We start from the raw sequence: 14,927 nt of genomic DNA, 5'->3' as shown, positions 1-14,927 counted from the left end.
TTGGTACTTAAGTAGCCTTCATGGCTCACCTCCTTTGTCTCGGATACCTACCTGGTGCCCAGCTTCCATACACTTTGTTAACTCAACAAAATATATGGTTTTAAAACACTAAAACGGAACGTGGATTTTCAACTCCAATGTGGCACGTCAGATTTGGCCATAATGTCTGGGCCGGGTTTGGGGTGTTACAAAAGCATATAAGGGGCATGCATATGGTAAAAAAATGATTGTGCGCACATGCCTCAACAATAATATGACTGCGATATATTTTTTTGTGGGTACAACATCCACAAACTAGAAAAGTAAAAATAAAAATAAAAATTATGATGTGCTATTAATTAAAGCAAATGAACTCCACTACGTAGAACATAATTTACCAAATCGTTAGTTTCCATATCAATTGCTCATTGCATCAATACCAAATTTTCTTTCCAATATGTTGTATGGTCACAATGCTTGGACCACTTATTAAATTCCAAAATGTTAGTACAAATATAAACCATTTAGAAAATAATATATTTTAAGTTTTAGGTTTTACTTTTGCCTTTTATGTAACAGCTCGATTTTTAGTAGTGCTAGAAAACGAGATTTTAGAAACCCATTTTTGTAAATCGGGTCCCTAAAATTTGAATATGAATATTTACGGAATTGGTATAACAATATATTAGAGTTTGGCCCAGTAATTTTGTCAATTAATTGCTTAACTACAATACAATGGCTAAATTTAAAAGTTCAATTACTACAGATTTTTAATTAGCTAAATGTTCAAAATGGTCAAAAAAAAAACAATTTTGTTACGTCAAATAGTGGATGATAATGTTAACTTTCACTAATTTTGATTAATTGTGATTAAGGTTTAATTAATTAAGATTTAATTACATTAATTAAGTAATTAAATATTTAAATATAAGGCAAATTTTAGTGAGATTTTTCTATCTTCTTCATTCCACCAAATTGGCCATGTTTTGAAAACTTAAAAAAAACCAGTTTTGAAGCTCAATCTATTCAATCCCTAATTGGTAAGCATTTTGAAGTCCTTTTCTTGTAATTTTTATGTTTTTGAAGTCATGAGAGCTTGATTTAGCTAGCCTATGTACTGATTTGCAAAATTGTTAAAGTTTTCTAATATTGCCATTGTTGATTTATTAAAGATTTTAGTGTTAAATTGATAGATTTTGAGCTTAGATTATGAAAAAAAATACTAGATTGTAACATTTACTTATTAGTTTTGTACATAGAGACTAAAATGAATAAAATGAAAAATTAATCTGAAATTTTGGTATAAATAGATAGTAGAGGGCCTGGAATGAATGTAATTGAATTCAATTTTTAAACTGAAACTCAAAGTTGAAAGATATGACTATTTTATTTTAGAGACTAAATTGAATAAAAAAGTAAACTTTAAAGGTATCAAAAAATGAGATTCTATAGGTTCATTCATGTCATGGAATAATGTATAAATTTTTGGTATTGATAAATTGAATGGAATAATTTTTTAGATCAAGAATTAGATCAAACCGAAGATAATTGTAGAGAAGCTTAAATTGCCGATTAGTCCTTGAAAGGTTCAACTTGTTTAGTGTGTTGACCAGGTAAGTTCATATGGAACTTACTACTTTGTTTTAATTTTGTATGAATTATACTTGAATTAATATATATACACATATATACTTGTTAGAATTGAGTAGAACTAAGGAATTTGGCATAAATGTCTTGTATTGGATTGAATTGTAAACTAGTGTAAATATTGGTTGAATAAAAATAATACAAAGTGTTAATATGATTATTGATTGGTTATATGCCTCATAAATGAAAAATGAAGTATGTGTAGGATTTGTATGGCATGCCATTAGGGTTAGGATATGTATGGCATGCCATTAGGGTTATATACATATTTGATTAGGAACTTACATGTTATTATGAGATCTAACATTTGTTGTAGGTTCTCGAGTTAAACGTATTGTAGGTTTAGCTTGGACAGGTAACCTCGATATAATATCAACTTGTGTAAGCAATCCATCTATAATGTAAGCTTGTGTAAGCAACCCTGAAATATTGTCAGCTTGTGTGAGCATTACATTCCCGTGTATCCGAGTCCATTTTACTAAAGTTCTATTGGGTTCAATTTTTTGAAAATGGAAATTTAACCATGGATTGGAAAATGAAATGGTATTTGGAAATGTTAATGTATGGATGATTACATGACTTTAATTAGAGTTTGAATTATCTATGAATTGAGAATGTATATAATGTGTTTGATTGATTTTTTTTATGTATAGATCTGTCACAATATGCCAAAGGATAGTTAGAATGTTGGGTAAATGGATTATTTAATTATGCATGAATGATCAAGGTATGTTCTAGTTTCCATTTGAACATATTAAGCATTTTATATGCTTACCTAGTTTGTTTTCCTTTTTTCCTTGTAGATCAACACCTTGTGGAACACGTCAAGTTGGATTATCTTGAAGCTCACACTATCCCCAAATTCGGTAGCTATTTGGTCTTTTTGAGTCAAGGATTGTGGCATGTATATAGGGATAAGGTGTAAAGAAATGACCACTTTCTTGTTCATATGGTATGTTTCATGTTTGTGGTAAATATTGAACAATGCTTGATATTATTTAGCTGATGATTTTAAACTTGAACATGTTATTAAGATATGCATAGAATTCTATATAGAAGAAATGGTAAGTTGAATAAGTAGATGGATTGTACTTGTTTTAGTTTTGACAATGAATGTGATGCCATTTGAATGGGCACATACTTGATACCTTATTTACTTATTTTAGGTTGAATAAAAGTGTTCTAGTATAGGTAAAAGAAGTGAAACGTTAAGTCTCATTATGGTATGTTATAGGTAAGGTTTGGTATTTAAATAACTTGATTAATATGTATTCCATGATACTGAATTGTTGAGTGTAATTGATGAATAGGTGTGGAATGTTTGATATGAAGTTGAAATTGTATGTTTGAACTCATTTGGTATGTTTTTCGTATGGTTTGATTCAAATGAAATTTCAATTTTGTATATATGTTGAATAGTTGTTGGAAATTTGGAATAGGTACCAAATGATTCATTTTTACCAAAAACAAAGTCTATATCCCGACGAGCATTTTCCTCGTCGTAATGTTGGTTGACAGTATGTGATGTCGCGACGTCAAGTGCCTGAGGTCGTGATGTGACAAACTATTTGATGATGTCGCAATGTGGAAGGGAAGATGTCACGTCATTGGCCCTGAGCTTTTAAAACTTTGTAATTTGGTCATATTTCGAGTTCAGGTTGATAAAAGAGCTTTTGTAAGCTCCGTTAAGACTCAAAATCAATTGTTTAACATGATTTGAATGTGATTGATGCTTAATTGCATGTTAGAATAATTATTTACTCCGTATTTGATTGTAGTTGCTTCGGCAACAAATGTGGTATCCTGTAACTCGGACCCGATGATCGAGTTGGATGAGGGGTGTTACATTTTTAACCAGAGAGGAACTTAAAGGTTCAAAGGGTATAGGTCAATGTAAATGCCTCACTTGTCCTAGCGTGTAATACAAATGGGAGATGCTATCAGAGCATATACGGAACGAAAATCTTGAAGTTACACAAAATTATGAGCTTTAAACATTTTTATAAAATCATAAAAATTAATTAAAAATAATCTGAAGGCTTTAGAAATAATTTAAAAATAATATAGAACCATTTTATGGTCATTAGAAGTGTTCTGTGGTAAAAAATGAACACTCAAAAGCCAAAACGGATCATTCAGTGTAGTGGGGGGACAATGTTATGCACAATGTTGGGACATTGTAATGTTGCGACGTTGTACGTATTACATTGTTGTATCACTTTCTACTTGGGCAATGTTGCGATGTTGTGAAGAATGAAGTTGTGACATAGGGAAATGTCATGCCATTGGGAAAGACAATGTCGCAACTTCACCCTTTAAGTTATAATGCTGTAACGTTATGAAGGGTAATGTCACGACTTTGTAGCAAAGTAGCCGAAAAACACTTTAAATCAACTCCAAACATCCACAAAATACCAATAAGTTTCAATACATCTTAGAACAATGTCAAAAAATATTTGAGCTTATAATCAACTTGAAAACATGATCAAATCAAAACCACACTCAAGGTTACTTTGATAGAGTTAAAAACATTTATAAACTTCATAAAAGTTGCAAATTTAGTATACAATACACTTAGTCTTAGTACAGGCCATGTCAAACTCTTCTATTACAATTGAAAACATATATATAAAATACAGTCTCAATTTGAAGGCTGATGCAAGGCTCCCAATCCAAAACCTCAAACTTCTCGATGAATCCAATACATATGTCTTTAAACAACTAACGAGTGAGATCGATGACCTCAGTAAGTGACCAAGGATAAACCTACTTATCATATTCTTTAATAATGTTGAATTTCTCATAAACATATCATATAGAATTCACTCAAACCACATTTTAGAGCTATTAATTGTTACATTTAAATTAATTGAATTATAGGGCTCAACTTACGTTTTAATGGTTTATTATTCAATCACATTATGTTATTCATGTCTGAGACTCTTATAGAGAGTTTGTGTGATGTTTAATCTAACACACCATACTTTAAACCATAGTTTCCTAACATTTTTATGCATACATTCTTTTTATGCACCAAACATTTTACTTCTATTTCCTTCCCTAAGGGCAACATGATTATCAGTTTCCTTAATATCATTAAAGACAAGTTCACTTAGGTCACACATGTTTATAACATGTTATGATAACAATTTCTTATTAACTTACTGATCATGTACCTTATAGCCATATTTTTAATTTCATTATTAACTTTTCATCAATTTTTTTTATTAACACCTACTATAATCTTAGTAAAACAAGACTTGAACACATAAAAAATCCACATACACCAATAAGCACTGAGGTGCTAAGCTTAAAGGCAATAGAATTCCAAAAGTATCATGAAGTCCTTTGAAGAGGTAACATAAGCCCAATGGTCCACAAAACATGCTCGACCAAGGGGTAACGTAATAGAACTCCAGATATAAGCAAATAACTCTAGAACCCCACATAACACCAAGTATAAAACTCCAATAAAATACATATTAGACACTAATTGACATGTCAATTGGATCCTCACCTTTTTACGAAGTTGACATGTGCTTAAAAACAATCCTAACAAAGGTTTATAGCTCATTATATCCATAACATTCCTAGAAGAGGCCTCATTGATTTAGTTTCATAATAGAAGGTCATTAGAAATCGCATGATCAAGATATTCATTCATAGAGTCTTCATCATATCTTCATTTCTATGTTATAGCATATCAAAACTCATGATTTTGATTATACTTCATACACATTTTCGTGTTAATTTAATGGGTCCCAAATGGTGAAGAGTCTTGATTTCATTTATTTATTAACTTACACAAGCATTTTCATGTTTTTACCTTATATTGACACTATCAACTTGCATGAATTAATGATTCATCACATGCTTAGCCATATTGACATTATTAATATTTCACATAAATAACATGATTTATACATATTCACACACATAACCAATATTTCGTATCCCATAATTAATTAATAGCATCTCATGGACAAGCACTTTTCACCACAACTCATTAATAACTTACTTCATAACTTTTAAGCCACACAATTCACATATTTTACTTATATAATCAAACTCATATTTATAACCTTATTACCCTAATTTCTTAAGCATAATAATAACATTGGATAAGTATGAGTATCCAAGGGTACTTACTTTTGGATGCTCTAAAACACAAAACCATGTCTCCATAAACTTAAATCCATTCTCAAATTAGTCTGAAAGGCCCCATTTCTCAACATTCCTTATTTTCCATATGCCAAAAATATATCAAAATATTAATATAATATATTTCTAAACTTTCTCATAACAACTAAGCTCAAAAATCATGTGAGGAGAGTTGAAAAACATCATTTCTTACATTATGGAAGCTTTCTCTTACTAGTCATGGTTTCTCTTTCTAAAACCACAAAAGTCCTAGTTGAAAAATAATGGATGATGGAAGAATCCAAACAAGAAGGTTTATTTCTAGGTGATTTTAGCTAGAAAGGTATCGGGGTTGAAGTTATAAAACTTAGAGATTAGAAAAGAATAGTTGGAAGGAGCTTTATCCTTTTATTCGTGCTTTTGTTGAAAATAGAGGAAAGAGGATTAGATTTCCTCTCTTTTCTTCCATTTAAAATACCCAACAAGTGCACAAAACCAATAACTTTACGTCCAAAGTTTTAAGATTGTGCCCCACTATGGCAATCCATGATCCAAATGTTCAAATTTATATCATACATCAAATATTATCCAAATAATATTTCTATTATAAAATTTTTGAAAAAAGACTAAAATATCCTTACATGGCAAAATTACCATTTTGCCCATTTTGTCTCAATGTATAATTTCTTCCCAACAATGGGCACTTATCAAATCCAAATCTCTTAACCCACATATAACTCTCAATAATACACCTTGTATGGTAAAAATTATACATTTTCCCTCTTCTGAACAAAAATGAAAATTTTATGATTTACTTCTTATACTTTCCATTCTTTCCAAATTAATCCCAAAAGTGATTTCTATCACACCATTACATTTTCCAACTTATTCTTATTCCAATTAATCAATACTAACTCATTTTTCTCAAATTTTCACTCTAATTATCAATTTTTTGAAATTTGCAATTGATCAATTTTTCCACATTCTAACTTCTAAAATTCTTTTCATTGGTTTTCATCTCCAATACAAATTTTCCTTTCATAAAAATTTATTATTTGACTAATTCCAACTTTCTTCTAAATTTACTATATTCAATCTTAGAATAGTGTCATGTGTCTTATCAAAAATTTTTGGTGTGTTGTAGTAAAATCAAAAGGCAATCATTTACTTCCTTGAATCCTCGACACCCCTAGCACAACACCTTGTATAGACAAGCCAAAATGGTAGAGCGCTAATTATATGTACCATCCATTTGAAAATTTGATGACAACAGGAGGTACATGGTATGAACCAAAGTGCCGAACTTTTCTAGCATCAACACACCTTCGACCAAACAAAGAATGTACGTTCTAGCATGACAATTCGTATCCATGGGTGTAAGTGGCTAGACTTTTCTATCTTCAGCAGTCATTCATAAAAAAAATTGTTTGTCCACTAGAAACCTTATTAGCAACACTACATATTCCAATGTCATTTTTGTTTTGTCATGTGGGAGATGAAATGTATTGTTCTTCGATCTCTATTGTTCAATTAGAGCAAATGGGAATGTAAGTAACTCTCCCAAATGCGACTTGGGTTTAATTATCCTTATTGATACTAATTAATTTTCAAATATTTCATCGTAAACTCAACATCGACGGGTGTTGAGATACAATAAACATATCATAATAATTACTCTGATTCTAAGGGTGAACGAAAATTCAAGGCATTGACATGTACCCTAAACTCTATGCCCATGAATATCAAGATATATCTGAAAAAAGTATTATAAAAAATAACTTTCACACACATATTTATAAATAAAATTAAAATTTGAATTTGATTTAATTTTATTTTGTCATAAAAAAAATTACATCCTATACTGATCAAAACAAGCATCTTGATTTTGAATGTGAAACTCGAATTTTAAAATGATTTAACCTAAAAATAATAAAAACTCAAAATATCTTAATTCAAAACTAATTAGTGGTTAATACTGGGGTAGTATGGAAAAAAAGCACACTGAAACTTGATAAAATAGAAAGGATAGTCAAATATGAGAGGATGAGGCAATTACGTAATCTACGTAATAAGGAGCAAAAACTCCAACAAAATCTACGTAATAATGAGTTTTTTTTACTTAAACCGTCAAAAGAGATTCAAGAGCTAATATCATAAATAAATTAATAAAATATGTTGAAATTCAACATCAATTCACAATACACTCATAAATTTGACTTTTAATCTTTGAATAGTATCGCTAATGGGTGAGTCAAACAAAATGCACGTAATACTGAGTTGTTAATGCTGTGATGGACTGCCGACGCTCGTTCACATCCGTCTTAAACCGTCTTGGCTTGTCAACCACTTTCGACTCTACGATTTTCTTTTTAGAATCATTTTTTTATAATAATGATTTGAATTAGGATATTTATGAGAAAGTGGATCAGTAATTTATAATTTAATTATTTTACAAATAATAAAATTGAATATATGTTATTTAAATTTGTCTATCGTTTAAAGGATAATTTAATTAATTTTAATTAATTATACTCAATTTAATGTGGATAATAACTAATTCAAAATTTAAAACAAAGTCACATATTCATATAATTTACAAAATTACAAAATCTAACTTGCTATCACCTGCAATAAAAATATATGAACCATTGTCCAATATTCATCAACCTTCTTCATAAGTGATTAAATTCAAAACCAATGGAAATTATTATAATTGAAATATGATATCGCGTTGCGAGATTGAGCTTTAATATAAATAAAATTATTTTTATTCATATAAATTATGTTATAATTAAATTAATATTATTATTACGTAAAATATAAAGATAAAATAATTTTTTGTGAAAATTTTACTTACTTTCATTTTCGTGAATTCATTATTAATTATTAAGTGTTGGGTGCTATGGGAAAGTGCATTAACATAAAAAGAGATTATATGTTTTAACATGGAGATAACATTGTTAGCAAGAACAACAATAAATCTTGAATACGAGCGTAAAACTGATATGAAATATACAAATATATATACATTAAAAATCTTCAAATACTAATTCTAAACAACATATTAGATTTTTGTAAATGATTTAATTTGTCTATATAATCTTTATTTTTAAAATTTATGTATAAATATATATACATAATAAAATTAAACTAAGAATAATATTAGCAAATCCTAAAAAGATATCACCAAAAGTAGTGTTTTTATATACTAAGAATAATTATTTTCTTTTAAATATAAGTTAATTATAATAACAATTTTCTAGTGAAACATAACTAGAACACTATTTTAATTTTAATTTTAATTTTAAAGGAAAATGATATAAGTTTAATTTTTCATATTTTAATTTTCTTTTATGAATGATATTTTTCACTTTGGTAATAGTTTGTGTTCAAATTTATTAAATTAATTTTATTATTCATTTAAGATTGAGTTGAAGGTTTACTTGTTTGCCTTCATTTCATCTTTAAACTATTTTAACTTAAGTCGATTACATCGTATTATTAATAAAGTTAGAAACAGGTCTAAAATCTCTTCCATCAAATAAGAAAATTAGGATATCTTTTTGAGGTTGCAAATTAATTATAACATAATATTATTAATAATTTGAATTTTAAACATTTAAAATTTAGAGCGTATTTACTATTAAAGTTGAAAACTTTTTCAACACAAATTATGATTTTAAATATATATATATTTTTAAGCAAACTGCTTCAAACCAAACTTTGATTTTAATATTGAATTTTAAGCTAAGCCAAAAATAATATGAAATTTTAAGCTAAGCCAAAAAACGAAATATTTTAGCTTTTGACTTTTAGGGATGTGTTTTTAATTAAATTATCTTTTATCTCCTAATTAAATTTTCAACTTTATAATATTATATCTAAAATAGATATTTTATCTTGTCAAAAGCATTTATGAATAATAATGATAAACACTATCAAAATTTTCAAATGCATTTTCAACCTCAATAATAAATTGGCACTTATACCTATTTCATATTTTTATCTACTACTTTTTCAAAAATAAATATTTTGGCCTATTATATAAAAAAGTCTCTTGAAAATAATTTAATAATCAATTGAGCCCTCAATCAAAAACAACATCCAGTTGAGCCCTCAATCAAGTTCAAGCACTCAATTAAGCTGTCAATCGAATTTAAGCAATCAATTAAGCCCTCGCCTTTTGACATCGTTAGCTGTGTCATGTGATGAAATCTGTAATTTTATTATATTTATTTAAAAATTATAAAAATTTAAAAATATAAAAAAATTATATATTTTTTAATTTTTTAAAAATAGAATTTTTAAAAATTATAAAAAATGGAAAAAATATTAAAATAGTATAAAATTGAAAAAATAGTAAAAATTACCAAAAACTCAAAAAAATCTATTTTTTTTATATTTTATAATTTTAGTCTTGTAGCTTACTTGTAAACTCACTCAACGTCAAGCCTTTAGCCTTGTTTTCAATATCACTACAGTTTATGCTGCATTAGAGAAAAAGGTTGCTGCAAGTTAAATTCCGATATCACTACAGTTTCTATCGATGGAGTTTGTGGATTTTGTGTAATTTTATATATGAAATTTTGATTTAATTTAGTTATTGTAAATTATTATAAAATTAATGATGTAACATTATTTTAGGTTTATATATTGCACACATAAATAATTATATTTATCTAATATAAAATAAATCAATATATTTATTTATTTAAATGTGTATGATTAAATTAAAATTAAAATTTTAAGTATACATTTAAACTATAATTAGAGTTTCGCATATATAATTGCACAAAATTAAAATTAGTGTATATAAGTTTATCCCTAAATTTTTGAATGAATGCAATTTTAAAAGATACTAATTTTGTAACTTTCAAAATTTTAAAAGATCAGTTTTTTTTAAAAGCTCAAAATTAATTGTAATAATTATTATAGAGTAAAACATTACTAATAAACATCACCCTGTTCATTTTAAATAACTAAAGTGGAGTGAGAATATATACATAGATTGATATAGATGAACATACATTTTATCCCTAATTTTAAGTTTAAATACCTGTTTTACCCTATTTATTTCTTAAGGATCCCTTAAGAACTGATTTTATATAATACTAGGAATATGAGGATTGAGCTTTTAATATTTAAAAATAATATTACTTTTATTAGTCTTATGTTTTCATAATATAGAACTCAAAATTTCAAATATTATAAGTTATATTTCAAATACTATAAATTATGTAATAATTAAAAGAATGTTATTATTCGATGAAATATAAAGATAAATTAAATTTTCGATGAAAAGTTTGCATATTTTCATTTATGGTAAGTCATTATTAATTATTAAGTATTAGGTATAAAGGTAAGATATATTACACTCGCAAGGAGAGATGCATGTTCAAGCTTTGGAGACGATATTGTTAAGAAGGGTAGCTTCAAATCCCGAACATGGATTGTAAAATGAATATAGAGGATACCAAAAATGTAACACCCCAAAATATATGGGGTTAATTGTAAAAAAATAATCAACTAATTAACTAAGTCATGATGGTTATGTAGTTAGTGTACTCTTTAAAGATTCTAGGTTTTATCCACTCTTCTCACATTTCTTTTCATAATATTTTCAACAATCAAGGATCAAAACTATACTTAAATATACATTAAATGGAGTAGATAATAATTGTGTGGGTAGCAACCCAATGGTTAAGTATCATTTCTTTCTCCCTTGAACCTCAAGTTCAAGTCATGCCACCATCCCTCATTAATTTTTAATTTTGGCTAAAAAAGGAAAATTATCATGCAACCCCCTAGGATTTCCAAACTCTAAGTATTTACTTCAATCTTTCCTAATTTGACATAGATTTTAATTTTTTTTTCCAACCTTAAATAGGATTTTTCCTCTCTTCTCTTCATATTTTCTTTTTATCTTATTTTCCCTTTTCTTTTATCAAATTTTACATCTTTTTGCTTAGAATTATTTTTCTATCCCGATTCAAAACTAATTACCGTTAACTCATTTTCTTCACCGATTTCGTAATTTCTGACAATCGCATATCGTATTTTCATCAAAATTTAGGTAAGTACTCTCATTTCAATTTGTAAGAACTCATAAATTCTAAAAAAGCGTTGGATCTCGCTAATCTTTCAATTCAATTACGATCCATTTCAAATTTTGCCGAAATTCCTGATAATTTTGTTTAAATCTTGGAATCCATTATTAATTCTTGCGTAAATATCATTTGAAGGACCCGATTTAGGTACCCTGAACCAGATCTAAATGAGAGGGGCATTTCTCGAGATCCTAGAAAAATGTGTATTTTCTTTTACAAGTGAATCGGGGCAAATCGTGCTTAAGATTATGAACACACGAGCATGTGACCCCTGTTTTTTAGATTTTACAATTGTCCCTCTATTTTTCAAATTTTACAATTTTCCCTTATTTTTTAGATTTTACAATTTTACCTAGAATTTTATGATTTGTTTAGTTTAGTCTCTGAATGGTTTCCAAACTATTTTTAGTGTTTTATTTTATTCAATTAAATCCCTAATAATATGAATAATACTAGAATCCATGATCTAATTGACTGAACTATTGTTATGTGAATATTTGCATGAAATACACATGTCTATTATATCTATGTTTGTGATTATGCATACAGTATGCCTTATGTTACCAATAAACCGGACACTTAATAAGCATGACTTTTGGCTACTAAGCTGATATGTTATAAGCATATTATTTGCTACTGAATTAAACTGTTATAAGCATATTGATTGCTACCGTATTGTTCTGTTAAAAGCATAATTAATTCTACCATATTGATTTGTTTAAGCTTGCCATATTGTATTGCATGAGGTGGGACAATGTGAACAGAGGAAGTTGAGCAGTATCTACATCGTTGAATGGTTTATCCATATCGTTTGATAAGCTTTTATCTATAACGTCTGAGTGGTTTAACTACACCGTATTAACAGCTTCAATATGCAAACATGTTGTGCATCTACAGCCTTCTGGCAACTTGTCTGCAAAAACTTTTTATAAAAAAAAAAAACTTAGTGGTTCATCCATCCTTTTTATTACTATTAATTTATCTACAATGAGTGGTTCATCCACAACAATGAGTGGTTTTACCCACAACTTGGTGTAAAGGTAGAGAGGTTTTGGGGAACTCCTACTGTGGTGTGTAGCGGTGGGGTAGGAACATTTTCTGATAAATTGAAATGGCATTGCATTTATAAGCATTTGCATTGCTGTGAATACCAATATATTACGATAATGAGTTAATTTGAAATACCAAAATTTCAAGTTGCTATTCAAATTGTGTTTATCCTTTGAAGGTGATATTCTGTATGTTTTGTGTAACGCCTTACTTAGTTTATTTCTATTTCTGTAAATTCTGACACAAGTGTGTATCTGCTTTATTGATTAAGTGTTCTAGGTGTGTGTATGATATCTTGGGTTCAAGTCTCCCTTTTGCTAAATTTTGTTATTTTAGATCCAACCCTTACCCTTATTGAGTGGGTTTATAATAAATTGTCTGTTAATCCATATCAGAATGAGCTTGCTGGTTTGAGTGGTAAGGGAGTTAGTGTGTTAGAGGTCCTGTGTTCGAATCTTAGCGTGAGCGTGGATGTTATTTTTGCTCGGTTGCATAATAGAGTTTCGATGGAGTTAAAATTCTGAGGTAGCTGAGATTGAGTTGTTAGTGGGGAGTTGGGATCTATCTAATATATTTTATTTTATTTTATGCTTTATTTTTTAAAAGTTTTTCTCTTTCTTCGAGAAAAAAATTCTGACGTTTCTTTTCCTCTCCTTTTGGGTTCTCTGCCAATTTTTCATTGTTATATTCTTTTCCGATTCTGTCATATTCTCTTTTAAGCAATTCATTATGTTTCAAAATTTCGGTATTATTTGTACGTTTCTAGTATGTGTGGTTACTGTTTTGGTTAGTGAATCGTTGGTTAATGGGGTTCATTTTGTGCTTAGGAGAAGATCAAGGGGCTAGGGGCTTCCAATCGGTACTTTAGTTGTGCAAAATCACTGTTGCTCATTCCAAGGTAAGGGTTTTGATGGATTAAAGGATTTTCTATTTTGATGTAGTTCGGTTTAGAATTATTGGTCAATTTTAGGTGTTGTGTGGATTGGGAGTGTTTTTGCATCTAAATCGTATCATGTGTGTTCCCAAAATGCAGAAAATCAGGTTTCGAAAAAAGTAAAGAAAGTAATCTGTCGATGTGACACGGGCATGTGACTGACTGTGTGGTTGACCGTGTGCGAGACACGACCATGTGTTTGACGAAGGTGCGGCCATGCACAAGACACGGCCGTGCAATTGTGTGAGTGTGGCCGTATGGGCCACAAGGGCTAGGCCATATTGGGCGTGTGGGCTACAGGGCGTGTGGTTTTAGGCCACATCGTGTGGGCCACACGGGTAAGGCCAACCTGGGCCTAAAATTGTCCCTAAGGTCGCACGGGTCGTTTCGATTGACTGTGGGCCTACCGTAGGGTCGATAAGGACTAACCAAACCTTATATTATGTGATCTGATATTCTGATAGTTTGCGCTGAGTAGGACACCGTTATGCATGTTTGATTATTCTGTTATATATATAATATCTGTATGCGAGCATGTTAAACATGATATTTTTGTATATGTATTTTGTATTTATGATTGGGGTGGGAATCGTATATGTGGTGAAAGTGATCTGTATGGTGACCTTTTGCCTATATTCTAGCAGCTTGACTGCATATTATCTATAATGTGTCGTATCGACACTATATGGTGTGTAGGGATTGGTGGATGTTTTAACCTCACATGGTGTGATAGGATGGTCAGAGTCATTGTGTGTAGAGGATGTGGGTAGGATTCTATATATCTGTTCTACATATCTGATTCTGTTATTTGTATATGTAAAAGACTTAGGGCTAAATATGAATTTGACTGTATATATGATTTTTGTATGAATAGTATGTCTATTTCTGTTGGGTTACACACTGAGTTTACAAAAACTTACATATGTTTTTCTGTTCTGTTCAGGTAATCCACGAATTTAGGCTGATCGGTGTGACGGACCTCATGGTGACCACGAGTTCATAAATTGTTTAAGATTATTGTTTTTATTTCAAATTAAGGATTATTACTAGGAGTTTTATAATTATTGGAC

General features: G+C 29.1%; 1 long non-coding RNA gene across 1 annotated transcript in view; it reads left to right on the top strand.

The window, feature by feature from the left end:
• The window catches only part of LOC128282525 (uncharacterized), a 66,586-nt gene that overhangs the window by 21,340 nt on the left and 30,319 nt on the right, over positions 1-14,927 (top strand). The gene's annotated exons all lie outside the window — the stretch shown is intronic.

Source organism: Gossypium arboreum, chromosome 10 (assembly GCF_025698485.1).
Source record: "Gossypium arboreum isolate Shixiya-1 chromosome 10, ASM2569848v2, whole genome shotgun sequence".
Taxonomy (NCBI): domain Eukaryota; kingdom Viridiplantae; phylum Streptophyta; class Magnoliopsida; order Malvales; family Malvaceae; genus Gossypium; species Gossypium arboreum.
Note: the sequence above shows the minus strand (reverse complement) of the source record. Positions and strands in the feature narration are given on the sequence as shown.